Here is a 22838-nt window from a genome sequence, read left to right on the forward strand (position 1 = left end):
ATCAATTGCGAATCTCCAAAAGCTTCGAGATATTCGACCCCCAGCTCTTTGGCGAAACTGAGTCCAATGAGAAGCGCGTTGTACTCGGCTACATTATTGGAGCACGGACTAGTCAATGAATAAGACCGAGGCATCACATGTTTCCCCGGGGAGATTAAGACAACTCCAACCCCAGAGGAAACTGTATGACTTCCCGGGGTTATTACCTTATTAACTGCTCTCGACGCACCATCGAAATATAATTGCCATACTTGTTAGTGCGATGTAGTGTTAACCTCGTGGGTTTCATCCGGCAAGTCATCATATACTTCTGCCGTATCTGTGGTCGGGTTTGCTGCCAAAAGATCACAAATCGCCTGTCCTTTGATTGACTTCTGCTGTTTGAAGTGCAGATCATACTGGGATAAGAGAAGGGCCCATTTCGCTAATCGCCAATTCATAGAGGCCGGTTGCGTCATAAACACCCGTACTGGATTAACGTTGGAGATAACGTAGATCGTCTGTCCCACCAGGTAATGCCGCATCTTTTGCATCGCAAATACCAATGCAAGGCATTCTTTCTCAATCATCGGATATCGAGACTCTGCGCCTACCAAGGTCCGACTTAGGTAATAAACTGCCTGTTCGTGACCGTTATCATCGTCTTGCGCTAGTAAGGCACTTATCGAGTGGTTCATCGCCTTGAGATAAATCAGGAACGGTTTACCAGATTTCGGTGCAACGAGAACAGGAGGGTTCGCCAGATATGTTTTGATATCTTCGAACGCTTTTTGGCAGGCATCATCCCAGATAAATGATACCCCTTTCTTGTTCAGCTTAGAGAACGGTTGGCACTTCCCAGAAAGATTTGAGATGAAACGCCGGATATAAGCTAAACGCCCTTGCAATCCTCTGAGTTCTCTCAGATTCCTCGGGGGCTGCAATTCATGTATCGCCTTCACCTTATCAGGATCGATATGTATACCCTTAGTGGTGACGACGAACCCAAGAAATTTTCCGCTGGACATTCCAAGAAATGATTTAGTGGGGTTCATCTTCAACTGATGACTCCTCATGAGATCGAACATTGTCTTCAAATCCTTGATGTGATCTTCCTTGTTGCGGCTTTTCACAACCAAATCATCAACGTAGCATTCGACTGTTTTCCTGAGATGTTCTTGGAAAATCTTAGTCATCGCTCGCTGGTATGTGGCACCGGCATTCTTCAGGCCGAAAGGCATCACCGTATAGCAGAAAACGCCGAGGGGTGTTCTAAACGCCGTATGCTTCTCATCCTCTGGATGCATCTTGATCTGGTTATATCCCGAAAATCCATCCATGAAGGACATCCTCTCAAATCCACATGTATTGTCGATAATGACATCCGTGATCGGGAGAGGGAAATCGTCTTTCGGACATGCTTCATTCAGGTTCCTGAAGTCGATGCAAATCCTGATTTTGCCATTCTTCTTCATGACGGGAACGATGTTGGCTAACCAGTCTGGATGTTGTTCCTCTCGGATAAATCCTGATTCGATCAACTTCTTAACCTCTGCCTCAATGGCTTCCATAATCTGCGGACGAAACCGTCTTTGCTGTTGCTTGACAGGTTTGGCATCCGGCTTGATATCGAGGCGGTGCATTGCGACATTGGGGTCGAGCCCTGGCATGTCTTCATAATTCCATGCGAAGACGTCGATATATTCCCTGATGAGAGCAATCAATTCCTCCTTCTCATCTGGGGGAAGACTGTCGCTGATGAATATAGGCTTTGGGTTAGCTTCATCACCCATGTTAATCTGGACTATTTTATCTTCAGTGGGTGGTTCTCTTTGCTCGAACCTATCGCCATATTGCATATTCAGATGGTGAACCCACGGGTCTTCCCATGTTGGCATTTGATCGTCGTCTTCCAGGGTGGATGGATCGGCTGTAGCCATATTTCTTTTGCTGCCTTCGGGATTGCTGTTGTGACGCTTGATTAGCACCACCAGTAGCTGCAGGTGTTTTGCCCTTACCACGAGAGGCGAAATTTGAGTCCAGCGGATTAACCGTCGGTTGGTTCCTCTCGGCCTTCTTCCTTCTAAGGAATCGCTCAGCCTGCTCCCCTCGGGCCTTCAGATCCTTCCAAGTGTCAGACGGTGCTGTTCCCATTGCTTCCAACACGTCCAACGCAAGGTTGTTGTGGCAAGTTTGGAGGATGAATTCCTCTGTGATCGGGTCCCGGCAATTCATCGCCTTGTTCCGGAATCTTTTGACGAAGGTATCGACTAACTCTCCGTCCTTCTGCTTCTCATCGAGCAACGATCCGATAGATATCTCGGTGTCGTCGTCGAAGAAGTTGGCCAGGAACTTGGTCTCCATGTCATCCCAGCTGTTTACGCTGCCTGGCTTGAGGCGGCGATACCAATCGAAGGCGGCTCCGCGAAGAGTGCCGACGAATGACCGCACCATCAGAGGCTCATTACCAGAGATCACCCCCAAGTGCGATTTGAAGTAAATCAAATGCTGGGTAGGTGAACCCATCCCATTAAACGGCGTGAAGTTAATTAGATTAAACTTCGCCGGATATGGGATCGATTCCCATTCTCTTGGGTATGGGCAAGGAATGCCTGTTTTCTTCGTCTCTTGAGCGGAGATCAATGTGTTGATTTTGCTCTCGAGGTTCTTGATCTTCAGACTTTCGCCTGTGTCTTCATTGGCATTCTCATTACCACCCCCTGCATTGACAGGATGATCATTGGTATTCTGAGCATTTGTATCCTCATCTTCCAGATTAACCGGGTTACGACGATTCTGCTCGCCTTGTTGGTTCGCCAATGCTTGGATTTGTTGGTCATGCATTTCTCTCATCTGCTGCATGGCCATCTCCATCTCAAACTTGAAACTTTCTTTCTGCTTAGCCAAAGCGTCTTCAAGCATCTTGGCCATCTGCTCCGCACTTATCATCAGGGCCTCGCGGGGTTGTCCCTCGCTGGATACTGTATTATCTGATGCCACCGCGGAGCCGGCATCAGATTCTTCATCTTCTGAAGGGCGTCTTGTCCGAATCCTACCATAAGTTGCTCGCTCTATGGTTCCGGATTGCAGACGGGTTCTAGGTCGGGAGGCTCTCAGAATCGACTCGAAATCATCTCGTGCCGATGTTTCCTTGCTCGTCATGTTGGTTGTGACCCTCGGAAATTCTCCGTCTTCAATCACCCTTCTTCTTCGTTGGAAGCGCCTAGGCCTTGGTTTTGGCGTCTCCGCACTGAGTCTTTCAAAAACTGAAACTCTTTCGGGGACCGCCTTAATGCAATTGCATTCAGACAATACCGCCCGAATGAGTTTGGAACAGGGACATTGAATTTCCTGTTCTCGGGGACTCCTCTTCCTGGTTCTGTTCGTACTCCCAGCACGATAATACAACTCGTCATCTTGACAGTCGGAGTAACCTATCGTGTGCGGGCACGACTTCTCAGGTATAACACTATCATTATCAGATGATAATGTTTCCATCTGAGGTTGGATCGCCTTCTTTGGGCTTTCAAAGGTTACACGCCTAGAAACGTGCCTTCGTGGGCGCGAGTCCTCAGCGTGCTCTTGGACTTCGATGCGCAAGTTAGTGCGCGCAGCTGCCTTGAGCTCTTTGTCATACTGGAGGTGACGGCGACCCCCAGTGTGTTGAGTCGTTCTGGGCTCGAGTCTTCAGCGTGCTCTTGGACTTCGATGCGCAAGTTAGTGCGCGCAGCTGCCTTGAGCTCTTTGTCATACTGGAGGTGACGGCGACCCCCAGTGTGTTGAGTCGTTCTGGGCTTCTTCATCGGGCCCAAACGCTCGTGAACTGGAGCTTTGCCTCTCTCTCCATAATTGATTTCTTCTTGCGGGATGACTCTGCATGATCTCCCGGAGAAGTTATTGGGATTGACGGCGACTTTGGTTGACTCGCCGGAGTTTGACCTTCCTTAGAAGGCTGCACTGGTTGCTTTTTGGCCTGAGTCGCCACTTCAGACTTAGGCTTCCAAACTTGGCGGGTTGATGGTGACTTCTTCGCCTCCTCCTTTTGCAGCTTTCTACGGGCTTCCTGAGCTTGAGCCCGTGCCTGCGCTGACATCGCGCGGCGCTTGCGAATACGCTCTTCAAGTGTCGCGGATCCATTCCATTGTTGGCGGCTTGGAAGAGGTGCCGTTCATCTATTGTTGAGGCTGTTTGCCTCTCTTGTTCTTCAGATCCACGTTGTAGCGGAATCCGTCCGTAGACTCCATCGCCTTAGCGAGTTGCCGCGCAAGGCGTTGACGACGCCTCTGGCGGGCTCTCTTTGAGAGAGTCACAACGCCCTGAATAGTGGAGGCGTTGGCGGGAGTAGAGTTGACCTGGTTGGAGGTCGGTGAAATTTCATCTGACGCGACTTTGGCGTCAGCTGGGTTGAGAGCTTCGTTGGCTTCTCGAGCAACTTCAAACCAACGAACTTCTTTTCTCCCGGAGGAGAACTTCTTGGACTTGCGGGGGGAGGTAGATCCGGACGAGGACACGTACTCCTCGAACTTGGCTTGGTCGAATTCGTACTCGACCTCCTCCATGACCGGGATTGGAATCCGCGGTTGCGACGTATCGATCTCGACAGCGAGATCGCCGGCTCCCACTGTGGTCGCCAGATTGTTCACGGGGAAAATCGTTTTCTTCATTGATGTCATTGTGATCTCAAAATAACAACTTTTTGTGGTTACAAAAGATCCGTCTTTTTTAGATCCGGTTACAATTAAATCAAAAAAAAAAATTACAACTTTCCTTATTTGTCGAACGAATCGCGAGATCCTGTTTTGCGGTCTCTCGCTTTTGTGGGTTCTTTGCCGACGCCGGGGTTAATCCGTGGACCACCGCGCGATCTAGATCCGGTCAGGTCTACACGATTATACGGGTATTATTCCATGAAGGGAATAATAGCCGGGAGGGATTAGTCCACCAAGGGAATAATCGCTCAGATCTCGGGATCTAAGACCAAGCTTAGATCCGGAGTGTGATATCGTGTAGATCTCAGATCTGTTCTTTGCCTCCTCTCGAAATCCTGCCTTTTCTGACGTAGGTGCTCGCCGAGGATCAGATCTGTACGTGCAAGTCTTCAAGTCTTCAAAGCTCTGAGTTCACTCTTCAATCCGGCAGAGTTTTGGCTCTTGAAATTCTGACCTTTGAAAATGAACATCTCTAGGCCTATTTATAGGCTCTCAGGACAGTGCCCGCAAAAAGAGAAATGTCGGCCACCGTCGGCCACTGTCGGCCACCTCTGGGTGGCCGACACTGTGCCGAGCCACCTATGGGTGTGTGTTTTCCGTCGTTTTGAGTCGTGTCCGTTTTCCGGTTTTGTCCGTGATTCGTTTGATCGAGACTCTGATTTGCTGATCTGATTTGGCAGTAAGTCTGATTCCTGATTTGGCAGTAAATCCACTTCTGAGTTCGAGTCCGAAACTGATCTTGATTCGATCGTGATTCGTCCGAGTCTGTTCTCGGTTGGATGACTCGTTGATTCCTTAACACTTGGCTTGATTCCGAACGCGTATGGATGCATTCCGTCGCTTGCGTGTGATTCGTCGATCTCGTCGCCTCGTTGGTTCGTCGGTTTGTGCCGAGCTATGCTAAGGGACCTATAAGCAATTTTATATGCCTACAACCACCGTTCGTTCGCCGAGCTTCGGTGTCAAGCTGTCCCTCGGGAGATGTCATGGAGATTAACGGAAGAACATGAGCACATTCACTGCGGCTACATTGCTCGTGGCACGGTTGGCTCAAGTAATCAGAATCGGATAACGGGGTTACATCCGGGGATTACAGGATTGAATGACCCACCCAAAGGTGAGATCTTCACTGTTGCGAACACTGTGAAGAATCGGCTTGCGGCTTTGGGCCGAGAAATGCCAGCAACCGGTCATCGATGTTATGGCTGGGTACACTCGTCAGATAGACTATGGTGGACCTGTTTGAGCCACTACATCTTAGATCGATTTGGCGAGGATTTGAAGGCTGGTGGTTTATATGCAGCCGTTTGTGCCACCACTTACGGACTGACCATGAGCGTTCCCCATTTCTTGGCGCTGCTGGAGCTCTACAATCCTGACGCCAATATGTTTCTGACTAAGCACAGGGAGTTGGGATTAGCAATGCACGAGATGTATAAGATCTCCGGTCTTCCGATGGGAAACATGATTTATTAGGAGTACTTTCCTTCTAATAAGGAGCTGCAGCAACTAAAATCGCGGACTCCCAACCGTTACAACACCTTCTGGGATCTTGCCTTCCATTATCACATAGCTCTTGCAGGTATTGATCCTTTATCGAAAAAATCGCGACCGCAAATCAGTTTAAAGAAGTTCGCGGATTATCTTTTGAAGAATACGGACAACGTTCTGAATGAACCGATTTACGAGTTGTCGCCGCTAACCACCTCCGAAGTGAATGAGCTAATCAAGAGGTCCAATGCTCAATCTTACACCACGGCTGGTATTGAGGATGGCTTTGCTGCTGGAACGAAATTTCAAACTTTCTTGTGGCATGAAGTCAAACTAATCCGGCCTACGACATTACTTGCTGGGTATCTCGCTATTTGGCTGAAAAAGTGTGTAGTGCCATACCAATCTTCTGACGTACTTTCCCCAGAAGTGTTGTTTCCAGCGGTTCTACTTGCTCATCGGAAAAATTTATGTCTTCTTCTGGCAATGACAGCGGGTATTTACAGAGGGCTACGTCAGATTGTAAGCGGATTTAGTCAAGAGAACTCGCCGCCTACTCAGATTCCTCTCACAAAGGTGGAGCTCCCTTATACTTATTTAATAGCTTGGCTAGTACTTCATCGATCCGATATGATGTGGGCGCCGACCTCGATGGATCCCTCCCTTCCCTTTCTTCAAATAATAGAAAACTGTAAGTGGAAGGGACGAGGTTTTGCAGATGTTAGGAAGCAGCTTCAGAATCACAAATGCTGGGTCTTCCCTACTTGCTTCCCACAGTTTTCAGGTCAGTATGGCGACTCATTGATAGATGTAGAGAAGCCGGGTACAGGTCGGACTTTCCTTGATTCTGGCTGCTTCGATTGGTTGGTTAATATTCGGTCGGGCTATGTGATCTTCCGCGTCCGAAGCCATTGTTACATAGAACTCTACTTGCCATGTCGGTTCGCTCATCAATTTGGTTACGATCAGATTTACGTCGGGAACCTGAACCAACAGCTCCAGACCCATGGAGGTCTAGTGGATGGGGCTTGAGCGTGGCTTTGGAACATCAATGGTTGTACCGGTGTCAAATTTAATCTTTCGGGCATTGAGCGCAAGTTAGAGGTGACTTTCCTACAATGTCGGTGGCTTTTGGCGGCCAATGAACATGTGCCAGTTCAAACGATCGCCGAGTCAACCGATGAAGAAGCTTCTCGGGTTGCTACTCGAATGGTACATGAATCCGAACTTGGAAAGAGGAGAAGTAGGGAATCGACGGGTCCTTCTAGTCATTCAAAGCAGAAGGAGCCAACTACGGAACCTCATTTTGGGGGTGGTGTAGGGATTGGTGGCGATGGTGGAGAAGAGGCACCGGAAACAGGTGTGTTAGATCCCCTCTCTTTAGAGTTATTTGAATTAGCAATTGCTGAAAGAACTCACCGCTTTCAACCGTGCAAACCTTCACCTCCTGTAAAGAGGCCAAAGATGCAAGTCTTGTTCACCTATCCTAACAAGATGTCGGTTGAAATCCCAGGTGCATTTTCTGAAGAGGAGAGAGAGGACCCCAGCCTCATTCCTCAGACGCGATCCTGATCTGCAACTCAGGTTACTCCAAGGCGCGAACTACGTTCTAAATTTTCTGAGGAGAGGCCTGCTGATCCAGAAGAGGGACGTCCGGCTAAACGCAAGAAGCTGGCTTCTAAGCGGCGGAGCAGCCTCGAAACGGAACCAGCGACTCAAGGAGTTGCAGCTGAAAGGGGTGAGTACTTCTTTCTATAGCTTCTTCCGATATATGTTGAGTTTTCGGACTTAAACAATTTTCACACTTTGCAGAAGGGGATTTTACAAGCGACTTCGCCTTTGACGCCTCTTCGCCTGATCTTGATTTCTCGGCACCAACTCTAGGAATCAGGCCGGAAGATCGCGCAGACGCTGAGATTAATATTCCTGGCGGGACCGAAGCGGGTCACGATGTTAAGACAGGTTTAACCGAACAGACTAAGAGTCCAGGTATTCTTAAAACCAGTAGCACCTCTTTCGGATGGCGGGCACTAAACGATGGAGAATTCGTATCCCCGCTAACTGTTTCTATGCTTCTTACTCTGTTAGAAAAGCTGCAAGAGGTGGATCGAAGCGAGCGGGTGCAGGAATCCAGCGTTGCCGTTGAAGGTAAATTTTTTACTTGATTTTCCTTTTGTTGTAAGTCTGATGAGTTGAAGCGATTTTTAACTCTTGCACTTTCTTATAGATGCGGTAACAGAGGGTCAAGGTGACGAGGGGGATTCCCAAGACGCGCCTTTTGAAGGAGAGGACCTAGGTTCCCGTGATCCGGTATTGGCTTCTGACGATATGCTGCTGGACGATATGTTGCGGGAACAAGCCCAACACGAGGCCGCCGACCCGATCATCACCGCTGACTCGCCCGCAAGTAAGATTCTTATTCCCATGTTTCACTGATTTATTCCCTATGACGCTCCCTGCGACTCATGAAATTGAGCGGCGAGAAGCGGGTGTAGTGCATTCGGTCACAGAAAGCTCTTCGGGGACTGGTAAATTCCGTGTGCTATCTTTTCCTTTTTATTTTTCTGACTTATCATTTCCGGATATTCATAGTTTTGCGCTTTCTTTTTCTAGGATCGTCATCTCACCTGCGCGCGCGCGTTGATGCCTTATTGTCTGATGACGACCCAGATAAGCTCCTCCTCTGCTTGGAAGTCAGCAATTTTCTTAATTTTGTAGAGTCACTGATTGGCAAACTTCTGGAGAAGAGGATCCCTTTCAGCCACTTTCGGCCGGTCCTTGAGCGCAAAATAGCCTTAATAAAGGATACTGTTTCCCTCGACATAGCTGAAGCTTTGACCGACAATGTAAATCAATTTGAGTGCAGATTTGTGAAACTACAAGAGCTTCAATCTGTTGGTGTTTCTGGCTACGTTGCTGCGCGAATGGAGGCTCGTATGCAGTCATGGCGTGAATCTCGAGAATCTGTCGGACTTGGGATCCAGGTGCAGAGAAGACGTGTCGACCAAGCAGAGGGAGTTCTTTCCGAAAGATTGGCTCATTTGCGTGAAATCGACTCGTCATTAGCCTCTGTTGACGTCGAAATAGCGGAGCTCGAGCAGAAACTGGTGGAAGCAAAACAGCGAAGAACTATTTTTGAGGTGACCAAGGCCGGGGAGGAGCATAGCAAGGCCGTGATATCCAGCAAAGTGATGCTCTCAAGGGAAAGATTAGCCAAGATGGAGGAAGAAGCCGCCCAACTCTTATCTGCTTCTGCGGACTCCTTCAAAATCGAGCTGCAGCGTGAGCTTGAGCGTGCTTATGCTGAAGAGTTAATCAAGCTTGAGCAAGAAATTATTAGTCAAAAATACAATGTAAAGTTATTGTGGTTGTTTGTATCTGAACACTTTTTTTGTTAATGATACGCATGTTTTGTTCCGTGGCTTTTTTAATTCTCATTTTGTTTAGAACAATCAACCATAACACTTATAGGATTTTTGGCAAATCCTCAGCCGTCAACAGATTTGATATGCCTTTACCGACTACCGTTTGAATCGGGCTAGCCTGTGAATTATCTGGGTCCGTTTCACAAGTAACGTTGTGCCAAAGGGATGAACCCCTTTGGACTTAATGCTACGAATTTGAATACGTAGACTTGGTCACTTTCTTACGATAAAAGACAAACCGGCGGTACGTATTAGGCGCCGACTTATCCCTGCTTAGGCTTCGAAATAAAATTCTCCAGACTTAGAATCTGGTATCTTTTTCAATCGGTGAAAGACTAAACCGGCAACGCGTTATAGGCGTTGACTTATCCCTGCTTAGGATTCGGGATAAAATTCCCCAGACTTAAATTCTGGTATCTTTTTCAATCGGTGAAAGACTAAACCGGCAATGCGTGTTAGGCGTTGACTTATCCCTGTTTAGGATTCGGGATAAAATTCCCCAGACTTAGAATCTGGTATCTTTTTCAATCGGTGAAAGACTAAACCGGCAACGCGTGTTAGGCGTTGACTTATCCCTGCTTAGGATTCGGGATAAAATTCCCCAGACTCATAAGGCATGGATTATGGAGTTATTAAAAAATGTAGCATCCTTTTATAGGACAAAAACGAACCAGATACTGAAGAGGATGAATTTTATATTCTTTCTTCAGTCCTTCTTTTGAGGGAGAAGTGAACCCGATACCAAAGAAGCAGAATTTTATATTCTATCCTTGGTATGCAGAAGAAACTAAAAGTGGGATCTCCACTTCAAGAATCGGTGAGATGAAACTAAGAATGGGATCTCCATCCTGAGAATCGAGAGGATTCAGTTAACCCCAACTTTTATAGTCTAGGTTATCTGATCTGGAAATAAGTTTTCTTGTTTATCAAGATGAAATTCAAACTCCAACCCTAACGTTTATAGGTTTGGCTGGAGGGACAGACATGAAATGTTTTCGCTTATCGAAGAGAAATCCGATCCTGGTCAGAGTGACTTGTCAGTTGGACCAAAAGGGGATATTGAGATGACCCTAACTTTTATAGGTTTGGTCGTTCAGGTAGAGTGAAGGCCTTCGTTCATCGAAAAAGGGGAAGGCAACTTGAAAGAGGGAACGTGAATACAAATCATAATGGGAGTCGGACTTGGCCTAAGGAACTTTGTTAGGCTTGTCGCGAACTGATCTGATAGTGAGGGGCACTGAGAATTCTTTCGTGAGGAAAGATTGATTCTAAAGAGTAATCAAATCTCATCTCAACAAGAGAGTGTTTAGAAGGTTACAGCAGGGGTTCTCTATGACCAAACTTAAATTGTTTAGCGAACAGCTGGTTGGTTTTGGGTTATCCTTAAAAATATCGTATATGGTATTCTCCAGGAACTTCCCGTTTAATAATTTGTTCTGAGCGTACTAAGGGTAGTACTTCTTCAGAAACTTGTCATTTATTGGCATCATAAGCCGGTCGCCATCCTTGGTAACCAGGCGATATGCGCCACTCGAGTAGATTGTCTCTACTACAAATGGTCCCTCCCATTTGGGTTCAAATTTACCCTTCTTCTTGGAGTTAAGGATCATAGGTCGTCTTTCAGTTAAGACCAAATCTCCTTCTTTAAAACTCCGGTGTCGAACCTTCTTGTCGAAAGCTCGAGAAATTCTGGCTTGGTAGAACTCAATATGCTGTTGAGCTTCTAAGCGTTTTTCGTCAAGCATCTCGAGTTCTTCAAGACGTTTCTGATGTTGTTCTTCGGTCGTCATCTGGGTTGCGAGAGCGATTCGAAGAGATGGAATTTGTATCTCCAGCGGAAGGACGGCTTCACATCCGTTCACTAAAGAATACGGGGTTGCTCCCGTAGGTATACGCACCGTGGTACGATAGGCCCATAGGGCCGCGCCGAGCTTGTCATCCCAATCTCGTTTATTGGTCTTCACGAGTTTTGACAACAGTTTTATGATAGTCTTATTGAAAGCTTTAGCCAATCCATTCGCTGTGGTTAAGCTTCTCGCAAAACCTGATAAAGGCGTTGCTGACAAATTGAGGACCGTTGTCATGTATGATTCGTCTTGGGACACCATGCCGGTAGATAATATGGTGTTTGATGAATGCGATGACATTGCTTGTCTTAACTTCTCTGAGTGGGACCGCTTCAGCCCATTTGGAGAAGTAGTCAGTAATTGCTAAGATTAATCGGTCACCTTTGATTGACGGAGGATTTATAGGACCGACAATGTCCATTCCCCAGGTCTCAAATGGCCATGATGTGACCGAAGGATGTAAATACTCCGGCGGTTGGTGCATATAATTTGCATATATTTGACACTCATGACATCTTCGGGCATACGCGACCGCGTCACTCATTATAGAAGGCCAGAAATATCCCATTCTTCTGATGCGGTCATAAAGTTTAGGACCGGGTTGGTGTGCGCCACAAACCCCTTCGTGTGCTTCCTTGAGGACTTCCTTCGCCTCCTTAATTGATAAACAGCGTAGTAGCAAACCATCATACCCCCTGCGATATAGCGTTCGACTCTCCGTGTTATAGTAGAATCTCGCTGCTCTTCGTCGGATTGAATCCCTCTCTTTCACATCTTCTAGTAAGATTCCATGCAAGTCATAATCGATGATAGGGAAACGCCAATCTCGGGGTTCAAGCTCGAGCTGAGTTGAATATACCTCTTGAACGTCCCCTTCCTTGTCATCCTCATCGTGGATTGGCACGAAGAGTTGGTGAGTTCTCACCGTAACGGACTGTTCCGTTTCGGGAGGCTGCGCCAGGGACTATATTCGATGAAGAACCCTTCAAACGATTCTGCCATCTCGATGGCCATCTTGTGGTATGGTATTAAATCTTGATTTCTGACCTCATACTCTCCCTGAATTTATTTAACTATTAGTTGAGAATCACCGAAGGCTTCGAGATACTCAACCCCCAGCTCTTTAGCAAAGCTGAGTCCAATAAGCAATGCATTATACTCGGCTACGTTGTTTGAACACGGCTTAGTTAGCGAGTAAGCTCGAGGCATCACATATTTTCCTGGGGAAACTAAGACAACTCCAACTCCGGAGGAAATCTTAGAAGGTCCAGGAGCACTTGCTACATTGGTGTCTCGAGAAGCACCATCGAAGTACAAACGCCATACTTGTTGGCACGAAGTTGCGTTGACTTCATGGTTTTCGTCTGGCAGATCGTCATATATTTCAGCAGTATCCGTAGTTAGATTAGCTACCAAGAGGTCATAGATGGCCTGTCCTTTTACTGACTTCTGTTGTTTAAAGTGCAAGTCATATTAGAACAAGAGCAAGGCCCATTTTGCTAAGCGCCAATTCATGAAAGCTGGTTGTATCATGAATACTCGGACTGGGTTAAATTTGGAGATAACATAAATAGTCTGTCCTACCAGGTAATGCCGCATCTTTTGAATTGCGAATACCAGAGCGAGACATTCCCTTTCGATCATGGGATATCGGGATTCGGCACCTACCAAGGTCCGACTTAGATAATATACTGCCTTTTCATGACCGTTATCATCATCTTGTGGAAGTAATGCACTTAATGAATGGCTCGTCACTTTGATATAAATCAAAAACGGTTTGCCTGATTTCGGTGCAATGAGTACAAGAGACTTTGAGAGATATTCTTTAATACTCTCGAATGCCTTTTGACAAGCGTCGTCCCACACAAACGACACGCCCTTCTTTGTGAGTTTGGAGAATGGTTGACATTTTCCTGAAAGGTTCGAGATGAACCGACGGATATAAGCTAAACGCCCTTGCAATCCTCTGAGTTCCTTGAGATTTCTCGGAGGTTGTAATTCATTAATTGCTTTTACTTTATCAGGGTCGATGCGGATACCCGTTGTAGTGACGACAAATCCCAGAAACTTACCACTGGACATTCCAAGGAAAGACTTGGTGGGGTTCATTTTTAATTGGTGAGTTCGCATGAGCTCGAACATGGTCCTTAGATCTTTGATATGATCGCTTTTATTACGGCTCTTCACTACCAAATCATCGACATAGCATTCGACAGTCTTACGGAGATGTTCTTGAAAAATCTTAGACATAGCCCGTTGATACGTGGCGCCCGCGTTCTTTAACCCAAAAGGCATCACTGTATAGCAGAATACTTCGAGAGGTGTGATACGGGTGTATCTTCTCTTCGGGAGCTTAGCGATCCTCATGGGAGCTTGAGGATAGATGATTCTCATGGTATCTTGAGAATAGAGTAGAGGAGTCGTGGACGAGGCCATTGGAGGCGACGAAGTCAAAGGATTCGACAAAACTATAGGATCTGCAGCTGGACTCTGGCCGGTCGACCAGCTTGGTCACAGCGGTCGACCGCTTAGTGCACAGGCCCAGACTATGTCTCGGGACTGAGAGCGGTCGACCGATGATGGTGCTGCGGTCGACCGGAAACACTGTAATCGATTTTCTAGTTTTTCGTCGTTCTGACCGGTCGACCGCCTTGGGCACTGCGGTCGACCGCGTAGCGGTTCCGAGCCTGGGTCTGTTTCCTGCTCCAGTTGGGATTTTTGTTTAGTATAAATAGAAACACGACTTTTCTAGGGTTTAGAACTCAGATTGTAATCAGAAAAGAGGTCAGGGAGGTTGTTCTTTGATCTAGAGAGATTGTGAGAGAGAGATTTTGTAAATCCAATTGATTCTCATAATCTAGAGAAGGTATTTTCCTTCGCCCTAATTATAACTCTTGTGTTCTTCAGTCGTTTTCTTCTTTACCCACTCTTGATAAATCAAGTTGGTATCAAAGTACTAGATCCTGTGAAGGGGGGAACTGTGTATGGTCCTTACTCGCTCACAGTACAAGAAGCTTGGCGAGATCCTTAATTCCTCGGAGGGGGTCCAGAAATTAAGGAAGGAGAAGATATCTGAAGCAGATAATTCAACAAGACTTGATGCCATGGAGAAGCAGATTGAGAGGATCGGGACGACTCTTACCCAACTCGTGGGCCTCATCAACGGAGGAGACAAAAAGAAGGAATCTTCTTCGAAGGGTAAGAAAGGACTCTACGAATCCGATGAGGAGAGCAAGAAAGCTGATTCAGAGGGGGAGACTGAGATTGTCAAGACTGCTGGCCATCAAGGGGGTAAGAATCATTACCAGAATCTGAAGATTGACTTCAAGGTTGAGATTCCTGTTTATGATGGGAGTATCAATGTGGAGAAGCTTGATGATTGGATCGAACGCATGGAGATGTACTTCACCCTCTATGGATATTCGTCCAAGGAGAAAATAGTGTTCGCGACATTGAAGCTTTCAGGGCACGCGTTGACGTGGTGGAAATCCTATTGCAAACAAGAGAAGAAAGCGGCGTCGTGGAACAAGTTCAAGGAGCTACTCCGGAAGCAATTTTATCCAGTAGGGTTCCTTGAGGAGCGTTGGTACAAGTGGTATGGCTTGCGCCAAAAATTTAATCAGACCGTTCAAGAGCAGCAGGCGATGGTTCTAAACATCGCAACAGACGAGTATCCCATCTTCATGAAGTACATGGCGGGTCTGAATGATTACATCCGGAAGGAGATGAAGCTGTTTTCAGTGGAGACAATCGCAGAGGCGAGTGTGAAGGCCATTTCCATTGAGGGCCAGCAGAAGAAGGGCAACAAGACAAAGGGGGATTCCAAACCATCAGGGAGCAAGACGGGTGGCTCTCAGTCTAAGGATGAGAAGAAGAAGGTTGACTCGGGGAAGGCAGGATTGACATGCAATCACTGCAAGCAGACAGGGCATGTGGCTGATCGTTGCTGGGATAAGTATCCTCATCTGAAGCCAAAAGGATTGAAGAAGAAGGAGGAGAAGAAGGCGTACGTGATAGCACAGGGTCCGAAGGAGGTTCCCGGGATGACCGAACCCAATAGCAGTCTCAACCTTATGGCGGGGAAGCAGGCTACCAAGGAAGATGACGACCCGAGGGAGCAGCTCTTTGTTCTGAAATTGCAGGTCAAGACCAGCTTAGTGGATGCTATTGTAGATCCAGGGAGTCAGAAAAATCTGATATCTGAGGCATTAGTACAGAAGCTGGGATTGAAGACGGTGAAGCATCCAAAGCCCTATCCATTAGGGTGGATTCAGAAGGAGGCGGGATTGAGTGTGGTGAACCAGTGTTCATTCAGATTTGCACTCCACGAGTCGTATATTGACGAGGTCACATGCGACGTGGTTTCGTTGGATGTTTGCCAAGTTATTTTGGGCAATCCTTATTTGTGGGATAGATACGCAGTATATGATCGGCGAGCCCAAAAGTACACGTTCAACAAGGATGGCGAGCAATTCATTTTTCGTTCAGCATCTCTTTGTTCACTTTTTCAGAACAAGGATGACTAAGATTTTCAACATCTCTTCGTTCATTTTTCAGAACAAGGATGACTAAGATTGTCAACAACACAGTATATGATCGGCGAGCCCAAAAGTACACGTTCAACAAGGATGGCGAGCAATTCATTTTTCGTTCAGCATCTCTCCCACAGGAGACGAGCTTGGTGACAGTGACTCAGGCTAAGAGGTTGGTGAACATGGGCAGGAAGTTCGTTTTATTGTTCATTCGGCCGTATGAAGAGCAGCTGAGTAGGATGTGCTTGTCTACCTTGAGCAAGCGCCAGGAGGGAGATCTTGACAGGTTGAAGGTCAAGTATGCGGACTTGTTTTCGGAGATCACGGGACTACCACCACGTCGAGGTGTAGAGCATGAGATTATGTTGACCGGGGAGAGTTCCTTACCTAACATAGGCCTATACCGCACATCAGTACTGGAGTCCGAGGAGATCAAGAAGCAGGTTCAGGAGCTCTTGGAGGCGGGAGTGATTATGCCGAGTTGTTCACCTTGCGGGTCACCAGTGTTGTTGGTGCCCAAAAAGGATGGAGGTTGGCGCATGTGCGTAGATTATCGGGCACTCAACAAGATCACAATCAAGAATCGCTACCCATTACCGCGGATCGATGATCTTATGGACCAGTTGGAGGGAGCGAGGTTTTTCACGAAGCTGGATTTGAAGTCTGGTTACCATCAGGTGAGGATTCGGGAGGAAGACACTTGGAAGACTGCGTTCAAGACCAAGCAAGGCCTGTTCGAGTGGTTGGTGATGCCGTTTGGATTGTGCAATGCTCCGGCTACCTTTATGAGGCTTATGAATGATTTGTTGCGACCCTTTATAGAGGATTTTGTGATAGTTTACCTTGATGATATCTTGGTGTACAGCAGGACTTGGGAGGAGCATCTCGTTCATGTTGAGAAGGTATTTGAAGTGTTGCAGGACGGACAGCTGAAGCTCAACGGGAAGAAGTGCGAGTTCGGGAAGGACGAGTTGGTGTATCTCGGCTTCATCGTAGGGAAGGGCCAGTGGAGGATAGATCCAGGCAAGGTGGAGGTGATCACAAAGTGGCCGACGCCGAAGACAGTGACTGAGGTGAGGAGCTTCATGGGGGCTTGCCAGTATTTGTGCAAGTTCATTCAACATTTTTCGGCTTATGCGGCACCGTTACATAGCCTCACAAAGGTTAAAGTTCAGTTTGAGTGGGGAAGGACGCATGAGGAGGCTTTTCAGTTGCTAAAAAGAAAGATCTCGGAGGCACCGGTGTTGGCATTGCCGAATTTACAGCGGACTTTCGAGGTAGAGACCGACGCGTCTAATTATGCGATGGGCGTGGTGTTGATTCAGGATGGGAAACCAGTGGAATGACAAAGAGTTCTATGCACTGTATCAAGCAATTAAGCATTGGAGGGTGTATTTGTTAGGGAAGGAGGTGGTCGTCCATTCGGATCACAAGCCGTTGGAGTTCTTACATGCCCAGACAAAGCTACAGCAGGCACGGCACATGAAGTGGATGTCCTATTTGATGGCTTTCAACATCATTATTAGGTACAAGAAGGGGGCGACGAACAAGTTGGCCGATATGTTATCTCGTCCACTGATAAGGTGGGGCGACGAACAAGTTGGCCGATATGTTATCTCGTCCGCCGATAAGGTCTTTATTGGTGGCGACGCGTATTCAGCCCTTGGTTCCTTTGGAGTATGTACAGCTGTATGCATCTAGTAGGGACTTTGGTAGTGTGTTTGAGCAGGCGAAGGCTGGTCGAAGGGGGGAGTATGCACTTGGAGAAGATGGCTTGTTGTATCGTGGGACATCACTATGCATTCCGGAAGATGGTGATAGGTTGCAATGGATTCGGGAAGCGCACACCTCGCGTGTGCAAGGGCATTTTGGCATTCAGAAAACGCTTCTCAATCTACGACGACATGTGTTTTGGCCACGGATGCTTGATGATGTGACCAAGTATGTTGGAGGGTGTAAGTTATGCTGTATTTCGAAGCCTTCTAACAGAAAGAGGGGATTGTACCTACCATTACCGGTTCCTTCTAGGCCGTGGGAGAGCATTTCTATGGATTTTCTAGGAGGGTTACTGACTACCAAGCGTGGGCATGACTATTTGTACGTTGTGGTGGACCGGTTCAACAAGATGGTGATATTGATTCCTTGTAAGAAGACCGTGACGGGAGCGGGTGCAGCACAATTATTCTTTGAGCATGTGTGGAAGCACTTTGGGTTGCCGAATTCGATTATTTCGGATCGGGATAGCCGTTTTCTCGGGCATTTTTGGGATTCTTTGTGGAGTTTGATGGACACTAAATTGAAGAAGAGCACAGCCTTTCATCCACAAACAGACGGACAAACGGAGGTAGTCAACCGGACTATGGTGCATATGTTGCGGGGGTATAATTCCAGGCATCCTAAGACTTGGGATGAGAGTTTACCATATTTGCAGTTTGCTTTCAATCGGGCGATTCATGGATCTTCCGGAAAGTCACCATTTGAGACTTGTTATGGGTTTTTACCGCCGAGCCCGTTCGATCTTGTGTTTTCAAGTGAAGCCACAGTGGACGGCAAGGAAGGGAGTGAAAGACTACGTGCTCAGCGATTTCTCGAGAAGATTGCAAACATTCATGCCACGGTTGAAGCTCAATTGAAGAAATCACAAGCTAAGTACAAGGCGAAGCATGACCAGCATCGGGTTCCTTGTAACTTTAGTAAAGGCGATATGGTATGGCTAAAATTGAGTAAGGAGAGGCTCAAAGGAGAAGGGAAGAAGTTGAAGCCTATTCGTTATGGTCCATTTCGGATTATCGATCAGATTGGCGACAACGCTTTTCGTTTAGATTTGCCACCTTACTTAGGCATGTATTCGGTGATCAATGCCGAGTACTTGAAGTTGTTTGAACCTCCGTTATTAGATGATGAAGGTGATGACAAGTTGATCTTACCGCATGTTGAAGACTTGTGGTTTGATAGAGAGGAGCCACTGAAAGAAGATTGCATTTTGGAACGGAAGACGACCAAGACGAGGCGGGGGACGAAGGAGTCGTTTCTCATTGGACGTCAAGGTCAGGTCCCTAGCAAGGCCAAGTGGTTCAACAGAGAAGGAGGGGCTCGCGAGTTCCCTCAGCTGAAGTTCTAACTTGAATGGGACTTCAAGTTCCTAAAGGGGGGACCCATGATACGGGTGTATCTTCTCTTCGGGAGCTTAGCGATCCTCATGGGAGCTTGAGGATAGATGATTCTCATGGTATCTTGAGAATAGAGTAGAGGAGTCGTGGACGAGGCCATTGGAAGCAACGAAGTCGAAAGGATTCATCAAAACTGCAGAAATTACAGTTGGACTCTGTCCGGTCGACCGGCGTGGTCACGGCGGTCGACCGCATCGTGCACGGACCCCAACTGTGTCTCGGGACTGAGATCGGTCGACCGATGGTGGCACTGCGGTCGACCGGAGAACCCTGTAATCGATTTTCCAGATTTCGTCGTTCTGACCGGTCGACCGACTTGGGCACTGCGGTCGACCGCGTCGCGGATCCGGGCCTGGGTCTGTTTCCTGCTCCAGTTGGGATTTCTGTTTAGTATAAATAGAAACACGACTTTTCTAGGGTTTAGAACTCAGTTTGTAATCAGAAAAGAGATCAGGGAGGTTGTTCTTTGATCTAGAGAGATTGTGAGAGAGAGATTTGTAAAATCCAATTGATTCTCATAATCTAGAGAAGGTATTTTCCTTCGCCCTAATTCAACTCTTGTGTTCTTCTGTCGTTCTTCTTCTTTACCCACTCTTGATAATTCCGCGATCAAGAGTGCTCGCACGGCAACTCGTATCAAGTTGGTATCAGAGAACCTAGATCCTGTGAAGGGGGAACGAAAACTCAGATTGTAATGAGAAAAGAGATCAGGGAGGTTGTTCTTTGATCTAGAGAGATTGTGAGAGAGAGATTTTGTAAATCCAATTGATTCTCATAATCTAGAGAAGGTATTTTCCTTCGCCCTAATTATAACTCTTGTGTTCTTCAGTCATTTTCTTCTTTACCCACTCTTGATAATTCCGCGATCAAGAGTGCTCGTACGGCGACTCGTATCAAGGTGTCCTGAATGCAGTATGTTTTTCATCGTCCGGGTACATCTTGATTTGATTGTAACCCGAGAACCCGTCCATAAAGGACATTCTCTTAAACCCACACGTGTTATCGACAATAACATCGGTGATAGGGAGAGGGAAATCATCTTTCGGACATGCATTATTCAAGTCTCTGAAGTCAATGCATATCCTTATTTTTCCATTCTTCTTGAGGACTGGAACAATATTTGCGAGCCAATCCGGATGTTGTTCTTCCCGGATAAAACCGGAATCAATTAATTTTTTGACTTCTTCTTCAATCGCTTCCATGATTTGTGGGCGAAATCGTCTTTGCTGTTGTTTGATAGGTTTTGCATCCGGTTTGATGTTAAGACGGTGGGCTGCCACGTTCGGATCAAGCCCTGGCATATCTTCGTAATTCCAGGCGAAAACATCTATGAATTCTCTGATGAGGGAAATTAACTCCTCTTTTTCATCTGGTGGAAGACTATCACTTATAAATATTGGCTTTGGATTCGTCTCATTACCCATATTTATCTGGACCACTTTATCTTCGGTAGGAGGTTCTCTTTGCTCGAATCGATCTCCATACTGTATATTTAGATGGTGAATCCAGGGATCCTCCCAAGTCGGTAGTTGATCATCTTCTTGAATCGTGGAAGGATCAACTGTGGTCATATTCGACATCAAGCCTTTGAATACCTCTCCCAGGCTGACATCTGAATCCCAACTGGAAGAGTCGGATGAGTACCCATCTTGATTTGTTAAATGGTCTACGATTTGCCAACAACACTCGTCATCAGAAGCATAACCCAGACCCCTTTTATAGCTATAATAGTTATAAGACTTTCCTTCTGGTACATAGGCCATACGAGGTGGAACTCGTGGGCCTCGACCAAAACAAAGACCTTCTTCAAGCGCAAAATTATATCCCCATTTTTCCATGTAATCACGCGCTTGATGACTATATCGGGATGAGTGAAGGCCAGATCTCTCTTCATTTTTATCTTCACTTGACCGATTACAAAGGGTACAATGTCATTTAGTATAAAACCACTATTGTAATCAAAACCTGCTTCTGTGTCAGCTTCTTCCCTACTATCCTTGCCTTGAGCCGATGATTCAGTATCAGATTCAGCACCGTAAAGGAGGGAATCGGTAAAGTAATTTTCCAATCCTTTAAACGGTTGCTTATCTGCGACCACCGTCTTGACTTCATTATTGGCATCTACGTATTTTAGACACTGATGAACAGTAGAAGGAACTATAAGATTACCATGGATCCACGGTCGACCCAATAGTAAATTATAGGAGGTCTCTGCATCGATTACGTAGCACGTAACTTTGGATTTTAGATCCCCAAGTTGACATTTTATCTGGATTTTACCCAAAGGTCTGGATCCACTGGTATTGAACCCGTATATAACGGTACCTGTGGAAGCGAGCTTGCTTGCCGAGATTTCGAGATTGTGCATCAATCGGAGTGGCATGATGCTAACAGCGGAACCCGGGTCGACTTGGACCCGGTTAACTACGCTGGAGCCAATATATCCGGTGAAGTATAAAGGCCTATCATGCTTTGAATTCCTCACTTGCATGTCATCCTTAGTGAACATGATATGAGGAAATTATTTGGCCGATAAATTATAAAGCTGAACTGATGATTCTGTTTCTTCGCGGGCCGGCTTGACTTGAGTGAGGAACGCGTCAGAATCGGCTAAAGCTTCTCGCAATGCCTCTCTAGTATCCTTGGAGAGGCGCAACAACTCATATAAAGTTATTCTTGCTGGGATGTTAGCTAGCTGAGCCATGACATCAAAGCGGTAGGGAGTGTTTGAACTTCCCGGTTTATCTCTCCCAATCGGACGATTGAATCGAGACTGCTTCGGGTGCTGAGCCTGCTGAGGTTGAGGCTCTTTCTCCTTTTGCTTATTAGCTGACTTCTGTTGCGATTTTTCAACTGGTGTAGGGGGAGTTGTAACCACCCCCAGTTCGGCTAATGTCTTGGCATTCGCGTCAGAAGTTTCGGGATATTTATAATGATATTCATTCCCACCACTAGTGGTAAGAGCCTCTTGTTCATCTTCGGAGAGTGATAAGGTGTGGATACCTTCATCATCTTTTTTGGGAATTGCTGTGGTGGGACAGCAGGTTTTGCCTTTACCTCTGTACTTTTTCTTAGATGAGGATCCTACCCACTGCTCATCTCCTAACAAGTCTGGATGGACCCAAAGAATTTTGCCGCTAGAAGTTATGTGTTGTACGAGTCCTTTTTGACGTTGTCCATAAGGATCATCATTGACAGTCTTCATTTGCACCTTATATACGGGCTCTGGTTGAAACCACGCTAGAGGGACAGAACCAAAGCTAACAGAAACAGCGTTCGCGCCCACCTTCTTTTCTTTAGGCTGCTTTGGGGTGATAATTCCTACATCGATTAAGGCCTGAATCTTGTCCTTGAGAGCGTAGCACGCCTTCGTAGGATGATGGACTGTTCTGTGAAATGCGCAATATCGCAGATCCGTAATTTTCTTAGCTCCTTCATGATCAGTGATCGGAGGCAGCTTAATTTTGTTATTTTCCATCAAATACTTGAAGATACCAGGGACCTCATCTTCCTTGAAGGAGTATTCCTTCGGGAATTTTGGCTCAGAAGCTTTCTGTTGCCTCGGAGGTCGTTGTTGCCATTGAGACGTTTGTTGCTTTGGCGCTTGTTGCTGCGGCTGCTGTTGGGGTTGCAATTCAAATGTCTGATTCGCATCTACCACGTTCGCCGGTCCTTTCCCTTTACC

The sequence above is a fragment of the Asparagus officinalis genome, chromosome 2 (genome assembly GCF_001876935.1).
Source record: "Asparagus officinalis chromosome 2, Aspof.V1, whole genome shotgun sequence".
In the NCBI taxonomy this organism is placed as follows: Eukaryota; Viridiplantae; Streptophyta; class Magnoliopsida; order Asparagales; family Asparagaceae; genus Asparagus; species Asparagus officinalis.